Source organism: Macrobrachium nipponense, chromosome 8 (genome assembly GCF_015104395.2).
Source record: "Macrobrachium nipponense isolate FS-2020 chromosome 8, ASM1510439v2, whole genome shotgun sequence".
Lineage (NCBI taxonomy): Eukaryota > Metazoa > Arthropoda > Malacostraca > Decapoda > Palaemonidae > Macrobrachium > Macrobrachium nipponense.
Genome location: NC_087203.1, coordinates 105,028,644 through 105,050,419, shown reverse-complemented (window position 1 = coordinate 105,050,419; position 21,776 = coordinate 105,028,644). Strand labels below are relative to the sequence as shown.

The 21,776-nt window shown below is 36.1% G+C and overlaps 1 long non-coding RNA gene across 2 annotated transcripts; it reads right to left on the bottom strand.

The window, feature by feature from the left end:
* Positions 1 to 13,375: 13,375 nt before the first annotated feature.
* On the bottom strand, positions 13,376 to 21,311 carry LOC135223313 (uncharacterized). Of its 2 annotated transcripts, none has more exons than XR_010316473.1 (3): positions 21,068 to 21,311; positions 16,739 to 17,016; positions 13,376 to 13,766 (listed from the first exon to the last, which is right to left on the bottom strand). It is a non-coding gene; the product is annotated as an uncharacterized LOC135223313 (long non-coding RNA). The 2 variants fall into 2 exon arrangements; XR_010316474.1 differs by lacking the exon at positions 13,376 to 13,766 and adding an exon at positions 15,147 to 15,264.
* Positions 21,312 to 21,776: the final 465 nt, after the last annotated feature.

Below are 21,776 nucleotides of genomic sequence, written 5' to 3'. Positions count from 1 at the left end.
GAACTCTCTCTCTCTCTCTCTCTCTCTCTCTCTCTCTCTCTCTCTCTCTCTCTAGAAGAAGGATGAATCGTTGGTGTAGTGGTCAGTGTTTTTTTTTCAGCATATTACAGCAATTACGCACTCTTATATAATTCAAGCGTAAAGGTAGTTTCATTATTGATAATGATCTAAAATATTCTTTGGCATAACGCTCGCTAATTACTTCGGCTGCTTTAAAAGCAGTGCTTGTGAATACGGTTGTCTCTTGGATATGGAGAAAGGAAAGCATCATGTTTAGTTTCTGCACAATGCCCTTTGATAGTAGGACATTCTTCAAGTTCTATTTAAATGTAAAATTCACAAGATTCCAAAGATGTCTAAGTCATTAGAGTACATTAAATGTCTCTTGAAATGTTGAATAGGGTTGTAATAATGCTGTTGGAATTGTTGGCTAGAGGTGTAGTCTGGCTGAAGTTTCGTTCAGTAGTCTTTAATAATTCTTGATTTGTTATTTAACCCAATTTCTTTATTTTGCAGATTCACTCAGATTGGTCGATGAAGAGAGGCACTCTTTCGACCAATGCCCAGCAAGTTATGGTAGACTCTCAGTCCCGAAATCCATTTCAAGGCTTGCTATCTTCACCTTCCCTTGTCAGCTAGGATAAACAAGTAAAAAATGCGCCGAAGTTTCTTAGGCGCAATTAAGTTTTCTGTACAGCGTGTAACGCTGTATGAGCCACGGCCTGGCCTACAGCACAGCGTCGCCAGGCGCACGATCATGGCTAACTCTAACCTTAAATAGATAATCACTACTCATGCTAGAAGGTTTACGTTTTTGGTATGTTTGATGACTGGAGGGTGGGCTGAACAACATACCAATTGCAGCCTTCTAGCCTCGATAGTTTTTAAGATCTGAGGGAGGACGGGAAGAGTGCTGACGGACATACGAAGCTATCTCATTAGTTTTCTTCCATAGAAAGCTAAAACGGTGTGCCAAATGCACCTGCTAACGTTATAATTTCTAAATAGATAGGTATATATAGTTATCGTCCTTTCAAGTGGTTTCCATACTTGTAATTCTAAGAAGCTTAAGAGTGTGCAGTTGAAAAAAAATGAAGAATGTTTATTAACATTTAGCTTTATTTCCCTTTTTTATGAACGATTTATTTGTTACTGTTGGTTCGCTCGCTAATTTTTGTTCATAATTTGTATGTCTTTGATTGGAAAGATTCCATTTTTATCTAACCAGACATTATGCTGTATTTATTAATATTCTGCAAACATTTTTTAAAAATATTTATGTTGTCATTTTCTCGGTAACTGGAAAGCTGAACTGTATTATCCGATATCACTCAGCAGCTGTTAGGCGCGATTTCAGATTGCCCTCGGTTTATTACCATCCATAAGATTTTGATGTTGGAAATTCGTTGGTGACCAAATTAAGTAATTTTTCTTGTTATTTTCAGCCATTGAAGAAAACTTTCAGATTGTTTGATATTTTGTGGGCCTTTGGTCGTAGAAAATTTCAGTGCATTGTTGTTAATCCTATATTCCATGATTACACATGTAGAATCTTTAGTGTAACTACAACACATTCTTGAATGAACATGAGTGAAGCTGACCTTTAAGAGGTACTATGTTTCCTCTTGAAGAGGCTGAATTCGTTGGTTATGTAGATATTAAGCAGGCTGTGACTCCTATCTACACAGTGTTGTACATGCCTGTAAATATTTGGAATGTGTGGATTTTATCTCAACTCCATTGTTAATCTTGCTTAACTTGTAGGTAGCGATGACATACTTTACGAGATATATCGATGATTTTGCAAGGTCACAAGAATGACCCAGTTTTCATTGCAGTCTGCATACAAAATCCCTTTCAATTATATACAAAAGAAATTGGTGTAGCTGTTGCAAGCATCTTTATATCACTTGCAGCCAGCGTCTTTCTTTTTCCTAATATTTAAAAAGGGGATAGAGAGACAGATAAAAGAAAAAGGTAGCGAGAACTAATCTCTCTGGAGGTGGTTAATCACTTGTTAGAAAACCTCGCAGAGCAGTGTTGGAAGATTTGCAAGATTTGTGTGTCTTTGCCCTGTTGTGCACTCAGGTGGGTGAAGGTGGATCTTGGTTACTAAGGCTAGTGATTCCAAATTGCCTTGTCATCCAAGTCCAAAGCAAACTTTTTGCACCATTGATAGGCTCATTATACTTGCCTTCAGTTCTAAAAAAAAAATGGCCAAACCGTGTTGAAAGAGGTCTTTAACCTGCTTCTAAACAAAATTGCAACCTTTATGAGACTTATCTCTGCAGAGTATCCATTGAATGAATTTCTTGGTAAGAGAATGCAACAGTTTAAATGACGACCGGTGGTCACAGTAAAAGATTGATGTTCTAGTATTGCGTTTTTATCCTTGCCTTTGAATTTCCTATGACAGTAGTTGAAATTGTAAATGTATATTTTATATTTGGTACGACATGCATGATTTATATTGAGACCTTGGTAACGGCTTTAATTGTTCAGGATAAATATGCATGCTTAATGCTCAGACTTCAGTGCGACATCGGCAATTGCCTTTCATTACTGGTCCGAAAATAATGCAATAAAAACGCATTTGCAATCCCCCCAAAATTATCAATTATGGTCAGATAATTCATATGCATTGCCTGATTTAATTGTTTTCATTATCTGAATGAACGCAATATTCCATACATTTGAACACAATATTCAATACATTTTGTTGTGTTTCGTTCAGAACCGTTAAAAGGCAGATAGCTGCTTCTGGTTTGAGTATTGTTCCGCTGAACACTCGGAAGTGCTAGTTAAAACTCCTATGGAGCATGCTAATAGTGCCGTGGAGGAAATGGTATCAAACCTTCCAAAGAAAAAATTATAGCACAAAACTTCTAGTTTGTGGTGTAGTTTACCCGAAAGGAGACCTTACAACTGGAAACTTGTGGCAAATAAATTACGCCATGCTCCGATGAAGTAGCTTAGGACCATAGTGAGGTATCTCAAATTGTTTCATCCTGCAAACCCAACGAAGACTTTACAGGTGCTTAGTCCCAGAACTGAGTTTACTGCTGAAGTTGGGCCAGACAGATCACTCGGTTTTGGTGATTGTACGTGCTAACAGTGTGGAACTCCCTGCGATGGGCGGGAATACGGCCTTTATATGTAGGAACTTTAGATGTAGAATTTCAGTGATACTTACTGTATGCTGAAAGTAAGACTCAGAAATTAAGATAATAAATTTTTGGAGAGTCGTGCTTCTAATATAAATCTAATATGAATGAGACAATGATTGTTTTTTTTTTATCAATTGGAGAACGGGTACCTATAATTGATGTTTGTCAAGGGGAGTATTCAATGATGCACCCATAAGTGTGAATTTACTCCATATAAATGATGGGGACAAAGATATTTCATGTCTTTCGTGAATATACATAAAACTTATTACCTTCAGTATTTTGCACAATATAGCGTAATTGCGACTGCCTGTATGTTTGCAACAGTGAAATGACTTTGCATCAATAATTCGGTAGTTTTCCATGCCACCAATCATGAGGAAAGGGTATTGTCATTACATGAAGTCACATTAGCCTTTTCATTTTTTGGGGGAGTTAAAAAAAATCACGGGGATAACGATAGAATAGTTAGCAACCTGTGAGACGTTGTCAGCATGTTAGCAGTCTCAGCTACCACACCTGGAACTGGAAGGGAGTGAAGCGACTTGAATTACTTAATTAAGGAACAGAACCTGTAGTTGTTTTTCTTTAGCCGGTGAATACTGCACCATCGCTCTACCTGGCTCCTCCTTCCCGTGGGAGTCCGTTGATTTCAATTCTCGCCTGTAATCAATCCAAGAAGAATATATCGTCAGTTTTCTGATATGGGATCTGTGGCTTCGAGTAATCATGTCACGACATTGGTAAGGTCACGTTTAATCACTCAGTTGTTAGATATATTCAGAAAGGATCTGCCCTTTCATAGTTTTCTAGACTCTTTTTATCTATTCGTCTGTGACATATCCCAATTAATAATAATCAGCTTGTGTTATTTTGCTAACGAATGAATGATGGTTGCTTGAAAGACTGCCAGCCATTTGACCAAATTATCATTGAACCATTTTTCGGCCTCACAAAATATTCACGAAGCAAACATTATGTAGACAGGTTGGGTTATTTGACGAGTGAATTGTCAATCGATAGTCCATTTTTTTAAACACGCATTGCATAAGCATGTTTTCGGTAGTAATATAGCAAAATCATGATGTGGGTAGTCACATATTGCATAAGCATGATGTGGGTAGTTACATATTGGATAAGTATGTCGCGGGTAGTTACAGATTGCATAAGCACGATGTGGGTAGTCAAATATTGCATAAGCATGATGTGGGTAATTGCATATCACATATTGCATAAGCATGTCGTGGATAGTAACATATTGTATTAGCATGGTGTGGTTGGTTACATATTGCATAAGCATGTGGGTAATTGCATAAGCATGTCGTGGTTAGCCACATATTGTATAAGCATGTCGTAGTTAGTCACATTGCATAAGCATATTGTTGTTAATAATTGATTGATACAGATAATCACATCGCAGTCACAGGTCATATACTTAGTGGAAAGCTCTTAATTAAAGTATGTTTGTAGGTGTCTGGCCTCTTTTTCGTTATGAATCGAAATTTGTGAACGTTAAATTTTCAACTTAGTGACATACATTGAGGGATTATTGAGGACGGAATAGCGTTTTCGAAACGTGTTCTGTTAGGCGAGAACTCTCTTTCAAATTTTGAAAGATAATTTCGTCATTTTTTCTCCAATAACCATAAACCCCCTCTCTTTTTCCCACATATTCCTAATATTAATTTCATGCATCCCTTCCTCATATCTTCCTTTGTTTTATGTTATTGCCGTTTTTAATCGAGTGTCATTGTCCCCGTATTTATATAGTCTTTGTCTTTTATTTATTTTCCATTAATAGTTATATAAGGAAAATAGTCGACGACTGAGCTAACTATTCCTCCAGTGAAATAGTTGAATGAATATTTTTCGTTGGTTGTAAGTTTTTCTTGGAGTGTTGTTTATTTTAGAGAACGGAAATGTTGGCAGTATAAACAAATTAAGTGTTATTGTCTCGCTGCTGACATTTGTGTTTTTAATTAAATGTAGAGTCAATCTCGGTAACCTTAAATGCAAAGAACCCTGTGTGTGATATGTAATAATGTTCCATATTTTTATCGATTTATTCTACTGATTAAGAGAGGATATTTCAATTTAATAGGACAAATTGATAGCACTGTTAGTTAAATAAGCAAATTAACCTTTGTATTTTCAATACTTGCATTTTAGGTTTGTCCAAGTATGAAGTTAGGGTCCCCTTTGATAAACTTGTGAGTAGATTGGGTTTTATTGGGGAAAGGTCACTGTAAACTGGGAAAACTAATCATTTCCCTCACGTATTTTCAAAATTCCTAACGATTTAAGTTCTCTTTAATTAGTCTTTGTACGAACAATTCTAGCTCCAACCTTTTCATGCATTTGAATACCACTCTTACCAGACGCTTAGTGTTGCTCAGGGAATAATTTTTCGACAATATTATAACCATATTAATCTTCAGGCTATTTTGCGTTTTTTGGAGAATGATGAGTAGAGGGTACGACGGTGAATACTTCGTATTGATTGTTACGCGAGGGAGAGGGTATCTACTTATTAAACGGTGCAGATAAGGACAGACTCCATTATCTAAAGCATTAATTCTTTGAACCCTTTCGCAGCCAGCTTGCTATAGTGCCTCAGTGGCGTGGTTGGTATGGTGTTGGCGTCCCACCGCGGTGGTCGAGAGTTAGATTCTCGGCCATTCCCCTGAGGAGTGAGAGCTGTGTATTTCTGGTGATAGAAGTTCACTCGACGTGGTTCGGAAGTCGCGTAAAGCCGTTGGTCCCGTTGCTGAATAACCACTGGTTCCATTCACCGTAAAAACTCCATACAAACAAACAGCCAGCTAGCTATAGATTCACACAATGCTATAGATCCTCAAGCCAATTAAAGTCTTAGCACAGTAGACCCATTAGGAAACGCTTGCATATCCGTATTTAAAACAGCATTAAAATTGCTGCTTGTCGCTCTCTAGTAATTAACCAGGTTTAATGTTAGCCTTACTTTAACGATGCTGACTTATATCGGAGTTTTTGTGTGCTGTTGCTCAATTTCATGATTCTCTCAAACAAATATGACATTCAGGCGAAGTAACGTTCTTCTGTTTTTTTTTTTTTTTTTTTCATCACAGAAAGCGTTTGATTTGTGCAGTTAATTATTTTAGGATTTAGTACTATTACTCAGGTCAGCCTTGGGAGCGCTGTCAATCAGCCAAGTGGTCTAGTTAATCGCGTTCTCCTTCAGTTTTTTTGTGTAAATAGTTCTGATGTCTTCAACGTTAGCAAAAACTTGAATGAGTGTGTTCTTCATTCTGATAATAAGTGAAACTGCTGTCATCTTAGGTACCCTTTAAGTTAACCTTCTCAGTTTTGGGAGCTTCGTTGTTGTACATTTTAATCTAGTCTTAAAAAGTTTTTTTTTTTCTGTGTTTTGGGGCAACCCATTCGTGCTGTTGTTGAAAGTGAAAGTAAAATTTTGGTTATGGAAAATGAATCTCAAAAAGGTAAGATGCACAATTCATTAAACAGAAACAGAAGTAATATAAGCTTTGTAAAAAAAAAATAATAAAAAAAAGAAGAAAAAACGACCAGATGTAAGGATGGCATGAGCGTCGAGCAAACCTTTCTCTTGACATTCCATAAAAGCTTAAAGATGTAAGTAGTTTTAATTAGTCTAGTCTCTGGAGAAAGGGCATTTCGGTCAAAGGTAGATTTTTTTTCTGTTTTAGGTCCATGGCAACCGCAGGTCATCAAGGGAAAAGCAATTCAAGTAAGAGCTGGCTGGCTGGGCATACAAGGGTCGAAAGTAAATTTTGAGATATTAATGATGATCGAATTATAACAAAAATAACAAGTTGTATGTTGAATTCAGTGAGAGAAGACGAATGTTTTTTTGCTTGCATAACGGCATAATGTTTTGTGACGACTTGCTTTTGATATTGCATGCCATGATTGATTCGCCAGAACCGGAAAGCTACAGCGCCTTAACAAAACTATTAATGATAGTTTTACTGAATACCAATTCCTCAGATGTGCACATTTCTTGATGAAACTGTGTATGAAGGGACACGAGACTAATAGTTTCTTATCACTATTTCAGTACTTACTCAGCAAAGAAGTACCCGCGGACACCAGCCAATATGAGTTTGTGCCTACGGGCTGCTCAATGAGCAAGGGCCTGTGCTGGCATAAGGACAGCTAAATCTTCATCAACAACAACAACAACAACATGAGTTGTGAGGGAACGAGACCAGGGTGTTGGCTGCTGACCAGTGTTTGGTGCGTTGGACCATTATTGGTCGTTGAAAAGAACAATTATTACAATGGGATTTTTCTGCCCTGCCTATATAAGACCTGAGTTTACCTTCGCAGCTTAACACCACACCTTCAGCAACTATGGATTGCTCCTCATAAGGAGAAAATGAACTACAGGTGGGTTCTGTTAATGGAAATTTGTTAAACACCGATTTCTGCAGTTAACTGCACCAATCGTCATTTCTTCTCTATAGAAACTTCGATGCTATCTAAATATTATTGTATGATAACAGCAGGATATAGCTCTAAATTCCAGGCAAATTTTGTCAGTGCCTCCATTTATTAAAGGAAGCTTGTGAACTTTAGTATTAATGCAACTCTTAACAGATGTTTTAGCCATACCTAGTATCTTGGGCTCACTTGAAGCTTTGACCCTGTCAAACACTGCAATTGGACCCATAATTATACTATATGAGTATAGTGTGAGGAATTCTCGATGGCGGTCTTAAAGAATTCGATTGAATCCAATTTTTTTTCTGAAATGAAATTTCTCCTTTTGAGTAGTTTTACTTCTTCAGGTGTCTGGCAAAGGTATTTTCCGCTATTGGTCTATAGCTCTGACCTTGGTCTGTTTGTTTTATGTTTGTCATTGAATAACAGTTATAGAATTTATAAGTTAGATGGAATTCATGAAATTTACAATACCAATTTGGTATATCCAGAAGGTAATCAGCTAGTGAGAATGATTGCCTCAGAGATGATGGAGGGTGTTCAGGCACTCTGGAATTCACTACATAATGAAATGCATTAGAAATTTTTAAATGTATTTCTGTAAGGATTTTGGATACTAAATACAATATTTGTAAAGATTTGGATGCTAAATACAATATTTATTTAACTGGAATTTTTTAAATGTGCAGTACTTTGATGAGGGTTAATTTACCATCTTAATTTCCTTTTCCCAAATTGGCCGGACTTGAGTGTTGTTCCATAAATTTCTTTCATCTTATGATAACCCTTCGGTTTGTTTAAGATATTCTCGTCTGTTTCGCTTGTTTACAAGGTGACTGCTTATAATGTTCCAGCAATTTTAATTTCTAATTTCTAGTTTCACCACCTGGGTATACCTAGAGTTGTGTAAACCTTTCTCTGTAATATCTGCAACTTCCCTCGTTAGGTGATAATCATTTATGGGAAGCTGAAAATAATTTACGCTTTTATTTGATTTATTTTAGTAGTCTGTTCAGTTGGCTTTACCTATTGGGGAGAATAGTCGAAGGAATTCTATGTATTCCTTCGACTGTAAACATACTCTGTATGTTTACAGACCCTCTCCCAGTAGTGGTGATTAAGATTCGGATTGTAACCAGGAGAATATACAGATTTCCCGTTACTATAAAGTCCACTATTCAACAAGGAATTCCCTCTATTGTTGAGTGCCGGAAGGTTTTAATTTCTTTCAAAGTAAAACTGCCAAGATCGAACTGCCAGTGTTATAGCTGCTAATGCTTATTAATACCTTTTTTTTTCTTCTTGCATCTATTAATTAACCTTTAAATTTTCCAAATATTGAATCTAGAATGAAGTCTTCAATTATGTTAATTGCTAACTACTTCAGATTATTTATGTTAACCTAAAAGTCAGTTTAGCATAAGGTTTGTTCCTTAATGTCAGGAATAACCTAATACTCTATATACATTGTTCTATACAATTATGAGAAGTTTAATTTTAATTTTTTAGTGCTGTAGAGTACTTACTGATAACTGAGACTGGCAATAAGTGTTAGCTGAGTAACTGAGCGATGATCTGTGTATTGCATCGTAAGTTTTTGCCCCTTTTTTCGTATTTTTATAAAACCAATTATGGAAATGTTTACTGGTACCAAAATGTTTAGTCTGATGGTGCGACTATGTTATTCAGTATTTTAAATACACAGAGTCTTTTGTTTACTCCACCAAGGTATAGACCTTGCACTCCATTACAGTTCTTCAGCTTACTCCACTGTCATTGTCGTCTTGAATATGTAACATCTGAATAGAGAATGCTCGTAGTTTTCGTCGGACTGAATCATTTTCTGTGGACCGGACATTTCAAGTCCATCTGCCTGCCCTGGCCAAAACTTTGAATTGCAAGACCTTGGTAAGCTTTTAATTTTGTTTTTGTAACTGAAGACCTTTTCAAGTTTTGTTTTCGTACTTTATTATTCTCCTGGATGGAATATGGCAAATATTTCTCTTGAATGAATATAGCAAATATTTCGTCTTGAATGAATAGGGCAAATATTTCTCTTAAATTTCACTTATTGAAAATTGCTCTGAATCTTAAATTTTAGCAGCCTATTAGCAATTCAATTCTTGTGTCCGGGAGTTGCTTATCAAGACCTTTCGGATCAGAAAACTTAAAACTTCGAACGGCGTGCTAAATTAGGCACACAGACCGGAATAATAAACCAATCGTTAAACAACCAGTAGGGGCCGCAACTTAGCTGCCTTATCTTTCTTTTCGTGTAAGATATAATTTTGGTTCTTTCTGTAAGTAGTTATTTTACTCTTCGTGGGTTCTGTAATTTATTCGTTTAAGAAGCGATACCAATACTTTTATATGATAAATGTCAGTAAAATTTGTAGTTAACAGTAGTTATTATAGTGGCATAGAAGAATCTATTATTTCTTCAATGTATTTCCCCAGATGTGATTATTTTGCAGCCTTTATACAGGTTTTGTTTCTGTATTGTGGGGTTCTTGATACAAACTTATTTTAATTCATTTTTTTTTTACCCAAGCAATAATTTTTTTTTTACCCAAGCAACATTTTTGGATATACTGTATTACAGTAAGTTTCTATAGTGCCATTTGTCCAGTTTAGACTGTAGAGCATTTTCATCATTGAAATCACATTAACCGTTATTTGTTAACACTGGATCACAAAGTTCCTATACAGTGAGTACGTACTGTAGCTTTTTGAGTGTTTTAATGTATTTCCCATTACCCAACGGGAAATGTAATCCAGTATCACTAGCTATCTTTTAAATTTTTCAGACCATGTATTCACAGCACCGAAATCAAAATCAACGAGATATACCATAAAGCGTCATACATGCCAGAAAGCGCTATGATATGGAGTACCACAAAGACAAATTAATTTAGATTAATTTAGGTCTGGAAGACTAACTTCCAAGTAGTATGTGGGAGGTTCACTCGGTAACTTCAAGTGGTATGTGGCAGGTTCATTCAGTAAGTTCACTCGTTAAGTTGATATTAAATGCTGTTTCTTCAGTTTGAATGCTTGTAAAATTTTGGGCAAGTTTAATGTAGCTGTACTTTTGGTTGTACAAGTCTAATTATATTTTTTTTAGTTATAGACTTCAGTAGTACAAGCTCAATGATATATTTTTTGTAGTTATAAATTTCATTAGCCCAAGGTAATTTTTAATAGCTAGTTAGCAAAATATAGGGCAGCAATAAAATTGTCAGGTAGTCAATCTTGAATTTTTATTACATTAAATTTGGTTTACAGACATGCGCATTCTGCTACCACTCGTCATGTGTGAGTCTTGATGCTGATATCATTAATCATGTGTGTTAACAGATATTCTATTCCAGCAGGAGAAGAAAAACTACACACCAGCAGCAAACAGCAAAATGTTAGAAGATTTCAATCTTCAGCAGCGAAAGGCGCGAAGAAAAATGGACGCAAATTTTCTCTAGGGCCGTTTTGCAGCTGAAAATCCCCTTGTAATGCTGTTAACATCCCCCTGGCAACATCATGGAGCCAGCAGAACAAATTTGGGAACCGTATAGAGAAAATTGAAGAATACTCTGTATTCACAGCTCTCACAGCAATCTAATTAGCAGCAAGAAAGGCTTAGGAATGGTTGCACAAAGAAGAAGCAGTGGTTAGCCCTTTTTATTTTGCAGCTAGTAGTGCCTTAGTCTCCTCCTAAAGGCTTTTTTGTTAAATGCAGTAAGCAGCCTTTTCTGTGCATTTCCTTTTGATGGTACTTCTCCTATAGGCTTTTTAGTTAAATACAATAAGGAACCTTATCTGTGCATTTCCTTTTTAATGGTACTTCTAAATTGCCAACTATATGTTGCAGCTGTTTTGCTGCTTGCTGACGGTAAACTTCCTGTAAGTCATCCTTTTTATGTTATTTTAAACTGCTATCTTCTTGAAAAGGCACCTTTAGATGATTGTCAACAAGTGGCTGCAATTTCCTCTCTTGACTTGAAGCAGTTCTCTCTGAAATATGTTTTGCTCTTTACTAATTCCTAAACGCCATGGAGCAGGTTGTTTCTGAAAATCTCTCTAGCGCTGACTACTGGATGAGCTTCGTTCTTCTGTTCGATCTTTTCTTCACCCGGGCAGCCTTTGTCGTCGAGGTATAAAATTTCTTAGTTCTGCAGCATTGCTAAAATGTCATTTCTCCTTCCCGTGCAGAAATTTTGCTCCCCAACATTGAAATTCCCTTCTGTGCAGGACAGTTTGCAGATACTTTGCTTTGTTTCGGGAAGGTTGTTTCTTGGTGTTTTCTACTTTTATTTCTACTTTAGAGAGAGGGCTGGAAGTGCTGTCATTTACGATGTGAATGACTTTTATTCTACCTGTCTTGTGTACACGTCCTCTGTTGTACAATTTCTAATAAAAGGATTACAATATATTATGCTGAAAGTGCTATCTTGAATGCCAAACCTGATGATACATTATATTGCCTGCTCTTGACTGCCATTTCTAGTTGTTGCTGCTGAACGCTATAAATTTTACGACCAACTCTCTGCAGTGTATACAAATGATGATTTATGATATGTTTTAACGCTCTCTACCCTGCATGCCGAATTGATTTTACTAGGAAATTTAGTTTCTTCTTGAGGCAGTGATGCTTTTTTTTTTTTCAGGCACCCCCGTTAAATGTTGTCTCTTTTCTTCTGCAGGACATTAAGCTCCTGGGATTAGGCCCTTTCCTTCATAAAACTTTGGATGGTCATGTGTAAATACCTGCTGAAACTGCCATATTTTCAGATGTTCCTGTCATTAAAACCAATCTTTGCTGCAGGTTCCTTGGGTACTATTGCTGCTGGGACTGCCATCTTTTTAGCAAAGGCATTTTAACTATGGAAGGTGGTGGGCAATTTCCTTGTCCATTGCTGCTGAGAATGGGAATGTCCCATCTATTACAGTTCTTTTGCTATACATAATTTTCGTCTACAGAACATTTCAGTGCTGCTACAACGTCCTATCACTGTCATGTCACTTTGTCTGCTGAGAGTGCAAATTCTTCAGCAGCCAAAAATATATACTTTGAAGAAAATGCCGTTTCTCTTCTAGTTCTTTTGATGTTTGCATGGAGTAGATTTTCTCCTCTAGGTCGTATGGCCGCTGTAAGTCTTGTTTTTCCTGCAGGCATCCTTGGTGTTGTACTGGGAGACCAGTGTCTTTTTGCAAGTTAACCGACTTTTCCTCCTCCTTTGAAAGTTATCAATTTTTTCCTATTGCCCGCAGTTTTTCTTGCTTGGAATGGATGTCTGCCGGCTTTTCGCCGTAGCTGTAGTAAGCGTAGTTTCTCCAGCATGGCTTGCGCTGTTGGAGCACATTTTCTAATGAAGACTATCTATTGCTGGTTGAAGTTACTACTCTATTTCCATCTGCCATCTCTTACCGATACGAGTGTCATTTTAAGTGTTCTTTACTGCTGGACGCTGCCTTGTTTATGGTTGTTTTGATTAATATGTTACTATGGGGAAACACAGGCGTTGCTTTCTCTCGTGCAAGCCTTTTTTATTATTGCTGGTAAAAGTGCCCATTCACTATTGCTGGTAAAAGTGCCCATTCACTATTGCTGGTAAAAGTGCCCATTCACTCTTGCTGGTGAAAGTGCCCATTTACTATTGCTGGTGAAAACTTGCCCATTTTAACTACTTATTGCTTGCTGAAACTGCGATATTTACTATTGCTGCTGAAACTGCCCATTCACAATTGCTGCTGAAAATGTACATTTACTGCAGCACGGTAGAATGCCATTTCTTCCAAGATCTTTCGCTGCCGAGTGCTGGTTATCTGCATGCCCTTTAGCTGCTGCTTTGCAATGTTGCTGGACTGCATATTTCTTCTGAGAACCCTATTACCATCTATTCTGAAGGCCCATAAGCTGGCGCTGCTACTTCTGAGAACATATTCTTGTAAACGATTTTGCTGATTTGCTGTTAGGATTTCAATTTTTTAACGAATACGTTATTCTTGCAGTGAAGTTGCCTATGCAGTTTGATCATCTAGCAAATGGAATAGTTGTTGCTTCTTCAACCCACTGATTAGCCACTGCTGCTGAATGTGGCCCCATTTTCCTGCCACTACTAATGTTTTCGTTAATTTTTCGATCTAGATTTTTCATTATCATTTGGAAAAGAAAATTTAGAATTAGCTCCAATATGTGTATCCTAAATGAATAAAAATATAAAAAGCTAATAAACACTCTCCGTTAACCTCAGTACTCTACAATTTGAATCAATGGTGAATAACAATAATATTTAAAACAGTAATCTTAATATTGCTGAAAGTTTACAAAGGAAGTTTATTCTTTCAGAAGTAATGGGAGGACACTCAACTGACTTGAAATACCCTTGTACCAAATCTAAAAGTAAAAACTCTCAAGAAACAGAAAAAAATTAAACATTCTTCATTAAAGTGTGACGGTAACTTGAATCCACAAATAGGTAATCATAATTAAGGACATATTTTCAAATTAAATTTAAATCTACAGGCTTATGTAAACATGTAACTATATATATAAATAATGCACACTTGGACCCAAGAACGCTTTTCGTAAGAAATTATATCTGTACTTGAAAGAAAAATCATAAAAAAAAAAATCATTTAACCTCTAACCTTTCTCTCAAAATCAAAATTTCATGTATATCTTCAAGGTTAGATAAAAATGGCTACCAAGTAAAATTTGTTCATGAAGTAAAAAATTACAACCCTTGTCTGAAAAAAACTTTCAATACTTTAATGATGTTTGTCCTAGTCTTGCCAATACTGACAGTAATGTACAGGAAGAACGGTATGGCAGACAGTCATGTATAGAAAAAGAAACCTTAAGCAAAAAACGTGAGTAAATTTAAAAACACCAAAATTAAGCTTAATCTCTCACCTTGAATTAACTGGCTTTTAATTATGTATTCGACACCAATTTCACAACTTAAGCATCAACTTCCTATTGTAGTTTCAAGTGTAGGCAGACAATGTCGTGATAAGGAACAATGCTTAATTGTTACGAAGCTTAATTCCATCAAGAAATTGCTCTTTTCGTTAATAGCCCATATGATTCAGCTGATAAAGTTTTTCGTATGGGTGTTCACTTTATTATATAGAACTAAATGAGAATCTCTAACACGACTATATATAGAACTAAATGAGAATCTCTAACACGACTATACATTTGACAGGACTTAATAATTTGATCAAGGCTTACACAGGCCCTAAAATCCCCCCCACCCCCAACTATTTACTTAACGAAAAATACAAGCAAAAACTACAAAAATTATAAAAAAGGAAGATTACTCCAAAAACAAAAACTAACGAGAAATCAACATTACGATTATATTGAGTTTAATCTACTGTACTTGTTTTTTTCTGCACCGAAAGATTTGGCCATGAAAAAAATGTCCCTGTAATGCATTGCATAAATAAAATGTTTCGAACAACCAACACTGAAAATAACACAAGCAGCAGTACGAAGCCAACTAAATCAGAACTGACCTTCCTTAACCTTTTTAGTGAAGTTAAATCAGCTGTACAGAATTTGGATGCCATTCAGAGCCGTTGTAACTTCAGAATAATTTGCCGTTAGCTTACACTAATAGCCTCGCGTACAACACTGAAAAAGGTAACCAAGTTCACCAAAAAATTCATTTTTCACCGGGAAATCTGTCCAAACGCTCATCCAGCTTGTAATTCTAGTTTCCTGGTTAAAATGATGTACGTCCTTGTATAGTACCCGCTTATCTTGCCGCTGGATGTAAATTAAATCCGCGGGAAAATTATAATTAAGCCTCATTACTGTTTCACGATTAATAAATACTAGCAGGGAGAAAAGACTGCAGAGAAAAAACCAAACCTGAATTGAGTCCTGTATTAACGAGCACAAAAGATCGAGCGACTAGCTACCTAGGGTAGTGTACCCGACAAGAATAGGCAGCCAGTATAATAAAAGAATAAATGATTAACGTAAACATTTTTTATAAGCAAACATGCTTAGAATTCACAACAAACAGGATATTAAAGCAATTCTCCCACTAGTTTCAAAGAGGCTAAATATGCAGCAATCAAAAAAAAAAAAAGTAGCATAAAAGAATAAATGATTTTCCTATGGGGCCACAAATTTTGTTATATGCACTAAAATTAAAGAGCATGAAACTTTTCTGCCAGAACTTAAAATTAAGATTTTAGGAATCCATCAGAGCAACACCTAACTTACCCCTTGCTATAGAAAGATAGACTTATCAGCAACTTTTAATGTTAATATTTAAATAAACAAATCCCTTTCCTGAAAATCAGCCCATAGAAGCACTGTGGTCCGTGATGATTTGATTTTTTAAATATTTAAAATATAAAATACAGCGAATGTGCAAAAGTATTACGTACTTATACGCAGTGCAGCATACGCTTCGGTAGTTTATGAAATTAAGAAGTTTTAAAAGTGATTTACATTTCTATCTGAGCAATTGAAATTACAATCTTCATCAAAGTCTATTATTGACATTATCTACAATATATACACAAGACTAACGTGACTTTAGGAAAGATACGTAAGATTGCAGTACATTTTTTATGTAACATCTACCAGGTTAAAATATTTAGAGGACTGAAGGGAGATACCTAATTAAAACAAAATGAGATATTCTCACCTTACAAAAGTTTGCACACAGGCTGTACACGTGATCACAGTGACTAGTTATAATGGTTTACTGAATTAGTTAAAGCTCAGTTAATAATCTAGCCAAAATGGTGATGAATAAATCAAAGCCCAATATGATTAGACTCTCTTGGCTGCTTATTGGGAAATTATATATTATGAAACCTAATCCTCAAAAAGATGACTTCAAGAAACATACCACACACAGCATACGGAAGGCGTACATGTTAGACCATAGAGCAATGGAACCAATACGCAATAAAGAAATTGAAAGTAGCACGACATACAAACTATGACGTTGCTTAAAGAATAAGGGTAAGAAAAAACGGCCGAAGAAAAACTACAACTGTCGACTGGGAGAAGGGCCTCCAAAAAATAGAACCTGAAAAGCGAGAGAAAACATTAGAAAAAAGGAAAGAAAAAGAAAGTGTCTTACCTCCAGTTACGACGGGTATGATCATAGGGTCTCCCCCCTCCCTTCCATCATACAATTTATGATTCCATTTTCATTCCTGCATTTCGAGGTCTGTTAGTACACCTCTTATGCTTTCGAGGATTATTCTATCTCAAGATACCTCTCCGTCACGTTCAGGGGTAAATGAATCCCCCCACTGAAGGCAGATGAATTTCTCCAGTATACTGCGTGAGAAGCTCATCGTGAAACTCTTGTATACCTTAGTTGTATCTCTTCTTCAAAAATCCACTTTGACCAGTCTGAAACAAAAGCAGGTTCAGGGGATAGTGCAGTTTTCTTTAATACCTGGTCCATTTCTTAAATATAAGGGAATCACAAGTCAAAGTCTGGAAATTAATAGGAAACTTCTGCATATGTATTTTAATATTTTCCAACTTCTGCACTGAAATGTTGTTTGCGTTCAGTATTGCTATATTTTGCAGTTTTGTGTCACTCAGCCTATCAAGATGTGTAGTCTACCAAAACAATTCCTTGGTGCACCACCAGACCACGGCAAACTAGTTGGGAACCACTGCATTAGGACAACTTGCAAACTAGAGCAGATACTATAGAAAGCGAACAACCGATCTTTGTGATTTGCAGAAGAAAGTAATCAGTCATGGTATAATTCAAAATTATCCATTAGGTAATTAGCCTTTCGGGACTCCAGTAGCAAGGATATCGAGCTTGGATTATCCTAGGCTATTTGCACGTCCACTAACTGCTGTTTCGTGATATAACTAGCTATTTTTAAGCTTAATTTCATTCTAGATATGTATCCCGCTATTATTCAGAAGATTAATCCTATTCATATGGAACAACCGATATGGAATTAGAATTTCTATACTCGGTTTTTTCCATATGTCCATCCGCCTGTGGTGTTTTTGTATGGTAACACTGCGTCCCGGGCTTTAAATAGTTACGCTATGTGTAAGTTTTAGGTAAATAAAAGGATATCTGGGTGTACATTTGCAACTTAAAAGTGTTTTAATAATTTAATGTATGCGAATTACACCGTTAATATTCGAAATAGGATATTGTTATTATTGTTAAATGTAAGCTGAATGTAACTATCTAAAGCCCGGGACGCAGTGTTACCATACGCAAACACCACAGGCGGATGGACAGATGGAAAAAAACCGTGTATAGAAATTCTAATCGTTCTTAGTGATAGCATTTAAAATTCCTCATACCCAAGTAACATCTCCAAGATGCAGTAGCTTAGAACTGGCTACGACTTCGCGAGGTAGGTTATTTCAGATTTCTTCGGAGCACAGTTTTATTTAAAACAAAAAAAAAAAAAAAAAAAAAAATACTTTCTTAAGGCAATCTTTTTCGGTCTAAGAGCTATAAAAGAATGGCCACGCAACCATTTAGGTCGTATGTCTGTTAATTTACAGCAACTACTATATATGGAGTACCAGAAATTTATCCCAAAGCTATTGATTGCTCCTTTCAATATTATGGCCACAGATTTTATTAACCAGCAAACATACAACAACAGGCTAAACAAGTCTATTATAGCCGTCTAACTTGCTAGAGATAATCAAGGTAATCAACAGAAAATTAGCAGTTTATCTTTAAACATAACAGAGTTTGTTTACAAGTAAATCATTCACAAAAGTGATGTTAGAAATCTTCCTACTCTTTGTGATCGACCCCTGGGTCCTAAGATTCAGAATTGTTAAGTTTCCTTAGATCTACATGTAGCGTCTTCCATTAAATTAAGGTTTTTTTTCATATTAGAAATCTTAATTTACAACATCGGATAAGAAGAACAAAAGAAATGTGTCTTAACACATACAAACTGAATTTGTTTTCAGTCTTGACACTAGGTAAATATACCAGGCAGACGATCGGTGATACCTTTCATGGGCATCTATCCACGACAACCTAAATTTGTACAAAGTTTGCATGGGTCTACCTTTGCATTAAATGTGATTTAAATTCTTTCAACTACGTAGTAGTTGCAAAGGGAAGGTAAGCACAAGAGACGCAGTGACCTACAAACAATACGAAAAGCCGGGGATTCACACCAGTATTATGAAAACTACATTTAATTTTACCAAAAAATATCTTCTTAACATTTAAGATAGGATGTCACGGAAATTAGTTTTATCGGCTATGACATTCTTTTGAGGCTATGCCATATCCTTTCAAAAGAATATCAAAGGGCTATTTACGCTAATTTTGGCAGTTGCATATTTACATGAACACGTAATTTGGCACAAAACCTTTCACTATCAATTTTAAACTAACTTTTTACCACAAGGGCAATGGCTCGGTAAAACTTTTAATTCTTTATCCTTAGAATTATTCGAAATAATGGGGATTTATTTGATTCAGTTGAAAGAAGTGCTCAGATTAAAGTCATTTGTCATAGATTCTAGTCTCTAAATCATTCTAACTAGTAACAGCTCAGAACAGGCTTTCTCGGAAAGTAGTCTCATTCACAGATCAACGTTCAAATTCTTAAGGAAAAACGTCGTGGATATCGTTCCACTATTTAAAAAAATAGATAAAAAGCCGAGACCCTACCTTCAGCAGGTCCTCATTGAACTCTTTTAAGTAAAATCCGTTTTTAATAGTCTATGACGGTTCAAAACGCGGTGATACAAGTTAATTGAATATTAGTTACAGTTTGAAACTTGCACAAGGAAGATATCCAAGATATTTACCACTGGCTTCCTTGAAATATGTTACAAATATGCAGTTGAAAAACCAGGAAAACTTTCCCTTCACTTGCCAGCTTTAGAGAGAAAAAGTACAGCAAATTTCCTTGTATTTAACAAAGCCCTTCGCTAATTAAAACATAAAACATCTGTCCTATTCTAGTACAATGTCTGCAAAATCAATTACGAGTCAATTTTCTTATCACACTGAAACCAACAAACTTCGTGGACACAATTTTCTATTGCCAAATTAAAATGCGATATTAATATTATGTATGCAACTCTGAAGGTTCAATTACAGTAAAGTTATATTGCATCACCAACTTATGTTCAACATGCCATGCCAGCGAATGAAGATGCAAGCTGATAGAAAGCTCTTATCGGGTGGTTCTCATACTAACGGCGAATTGTGGCATCAAGGAAATAGTGGCACTGTACAAATGATTAAAGAGCAGATGAAGCAGGATAGTAAACTTAGAATAAAGGTGCCGATATAATGGAAACCCAATCTGAAGCGCTCACATTCACAAGACATAAAATGCACGACAACTTTTAAAAAGACACCGAGGAATAACGATTGCTCTCTACAAGAGACGAAATAAGTGCAGGGTTGGAAGGTCAGCAAATTTATTTTGCATTTTAAGCTCAATGTTTCATACCGCAGAAGAACGACCTTTACGAAAACCATTCAGCAATTATCCTTATTATTCTCATTGCAGCCCATTACTTGATCACTTAAGACTACAACCCCTTAATTTTTAATGAGTTTTTTTATTGCTTGTGAAGCTAGGCAACTAAATTAGATTGCTATTTTGCTTTCTTAATTCACAATACCACCATTTATTTAAAATCTACTACAGTAAGAGTAAAAACTAACGTGAAGCCGTTAAAAACTGTTTTGGATAATGCAATAAATTTGTGAAAAATAGGCAGAAAAATACAAACGCATGTTATAGGGCAAACTATAGTCAAATTACAAATATGTGGGCTTCGCGTCACTGTTCAACTATAACGTCCTTAACGCTTTCTAAATTACCATAACGAAGTCGCTCTGCGTCAGAAGTATATGAGCAATGTTGCCAACAATTTAGTTGTGAGATTACTACAAGTTTCTCCTATTATGCTGACTTACCTTAATCTTGTAAAATATGTAAAATTAGAATGAAATTGCAAATGAAAACCTATCCAAATAACGACTGCGACGACGTATCCTTAAACTCTAGTTACACAAGACCTTTATAATACTACAGACATTTTCTGTTTGATGCGAGAACGAGGCGATAGCCTACGTAAATAATATCCCAGAAAGCCTATGTCAGTGATACTTTTCTGGCAAAAGCGATAAAATCAGAATATAAGGCATACAGAATACTCTAATTTTAACAGGAAGGATGAGCGCAAGGATTAATATAACCAGGGAAGTTATTTACGTGGAAACCAGTAAAAATTTAATACTACAAACAATATTTTTTAAATAATAATAATAAACCGATATCTACAAATCGCTCAAGATGGGACACTTTCTTTAGTGTTTACTGTAACACACAACATCATGCTGACACTAAATACACAGTATAATTGTAGTGTTGGCCTTCAATACGGTAATGGGCGGCCGAAAGGAGTATTCACATTTCCTTACCGTTGTCATGAACCACCTGGATTGTAGGCACAAGAAGACAACCTACAATTGCCTCGGAATCCACCGATTCACTCTGATAGTTAACAGAGGCTCCATTAATCCAGGCAAATAGAATCACTTAGGAAGAGAGAACTTAGTAAGGCAAAAACACCTGTGTATTCCCCGGCTGAGAGAAGAGAACTGTCGACCTTTCTAACTCTGGATTCCTGGAACTGAAATTTCCTTCCTTCTCGTCCAGGTATAATAGCTGTTAGGGTGACTGACGACAGAGAACTCCAAGTTTCCAACCATTCCGTCATCAACCTCGATTCCACACAGAAAGTATTATGTCTGTGGCTTTCGAAACTCTTATAAATGTTGTATCAAACTAAATAACTTAACTACTATGAGATTCAGGGCCTCTGTAACACGGTTTTTGGCAATAACTTTTTATCTATGCATTTCATAAATATAACGCTTATTCAGAATACACATTATATCAACACATAAATTTTGACTGTATTCTGCATTACGTAGGTTGAATAAATTTGGTACTTATAATGTAAAAGTGACGATTTTCGAAGACGGGCCAACTTACTCAGAGTAAAGGTTCCGAACGCACTCGTTACGTAACTTATGACAGCATAACTTCCCTTTTTCTCGATGGCTGATTGGCTATAGGTAACGAAGGCTAGACCTCTGGCAACAATGACAAAAATTTAAATACAAG